This window comes from Plectropomus leopardus, unplaced genomic scaffold, assembly GCF_008729295.1.
Source record: "Plectropomus leopardus isolate mb unplaced genomic scaffold, YSFRI_Pleo_2.0 unplaced_scaffold45372, whole genome shotgun sequence".
Taxonomy (NCBI): domain Eukaryota; kingdom Metazoa; phylum Chordata; class Actinopteri; order Perciformes; family Serranidae; genus Plectropomus; species Plectropomus leopardus.
The window spans coordinates 1-404 of NW_024649751.1; the positions used below are offsets into that span (position 1 = coordinate 1).

A 404-nucleotide genomic window follows, 5' to 3' on the forward strand; every position below is an offset into this window, starting at 1 on the left:
TGACAGAGTCTGATTGTCTCACTTCTTTACCAGGAGTGCCTCGCCAAACAGAGCCACCGTTTTTCGTCTTTCCATAATACCTGCTGGAGATGCCGGGGATTGAACCCGGGGCCTCATACATGCAAAGCACGCGCTCTTCCACTGAGCTACATCCCCCGGTGCATGCGCAGTGTTTGTGTAGCCGGTGCCTGGGTGACAGAAGAAGCAATCTGGCCACAAGAATTGGGGTCAACTTTGTACACTGCCTTAAAAGCTGTTGACTGCAACGGCTGGAAGTATAACCTGGTTCGATCTCTTGCAGCACTTTGACACCAATCACTGTAGAAGAGTAGGGCATTTGCTGCCTTACTGCCTACAAAAGCGAGGCCAGTGTACTTCCGCTCGAAGCGAGGGACTGCGATGGC

At 52.5% G+C, this 404-nt stretch overlaps 1 non-coding gene across 1 annotated transcript; it reads right to left on the reverse strand.

Moving 5' to 3' along the window:
• Positions 1-84: 84 nt before the first annotated feature.
• On the reverse strand, positions 85-156 carry trnaa-ugc. The gene has a single exon. It is a non-coding gene; the product is annotated as a tRNA-Ala (tRNA).
• Between the last annotated feature and the right edge of the window lie 248 nt (positions 157-404).